Source organism: Nannospalax galili, unplaced genomic scaffold (genome assembly GCF_000622305.1).
Source record: "Nannospalax galili isolate Female #2095 unplaced genomic scaffold, S.galili_v1.0 scaffold113, whole genome shotgun sequence".
NCBI classification, from domain to species: Eukaryota; Metazoa; Chordata; class Mammalia; order Rodentia; family Spalacidae; genus Nannospalax; species Nannospalax galili.
This window is the reverse complement of record NW_008335444.1, coordinates 11220-11923: the sequence shown is the minus strand read 5'-3', so window position 1 is coordinate 11923 and position 704 is coordinate 11220. Positions and strand designations below refer to the sequence as shown.

The 704-nt window shown below is 43.6% G+C and overlaps 1 protein-coding gene across 1 annotated transcript in view; it reads right to left on the bottom strand.

The window, feature by feature from the left end:
* Nucleotides 1-704, bottom strand: part of Crb1 (crumbs cell polarity complex component 1) — a gene marked incomplete at its 5' end in the record, with an annotated part of 56093 nt that overhangs the window by 45710 nt on the left and 9679 nt on the right.

The window sequence follows — 704 nt, the reverse complement described above, 5'->3', positions numbered from 1 at the left end:
ATATATAATCATATATATATATGGGGGTGGGAACAGGAGAAATAGAGGTCTCCTTGGTTTCTGCCTACTGGTAAGTGTGTAGACCACCAACCTTTTCCACAGCATAACCACGCCCTGTCTTTTTTCCTATCTGAGGTCAGCTTTCAAATTCTGTCTTGGGCCCATTCATTTCTCACTGTTTTTAGGATGCGTTCTCTATATGCATCCATTCTCACCCAGCACCAGCATTTCCTCTCCTTTTTATTGTCTCCTATTACTGTAAAAATGCATTATGATTGCAGGGGCTGGAGAGATGGCTCCGTAGTTAAGAGCACTGGTTGCTCTTGCAGAGTGCCTGGGTTCAATTCCCAGCACCCACATGATAGCTAACAACTGTCTGTAACTCCAGTTCCAGAGGATTCGACACCCTCTTCTGGCCTTCTTGAGCAGTGCATGACACGGGTGCACTTACACACATGCAGGCAATACATTCATACCCATAAAATTAAAATAAATAAAAAATGTGCTATGGTTGCTCAAAATAAACACAAAGGATCCCAAGTCCTGCCCTGACATCTCCCTACCCTGTTGCCTCCATGTTTCTGTTCTCTTGACCACAAAAACTTTAATAATCTGTGTGCATCCTCAGTTCAACTTTCTCGTCTCCCAGTTTCTCCATATCATTTAGTTGGCATTGCTCCTGTCAAGGTCCCATTGACCTCTGT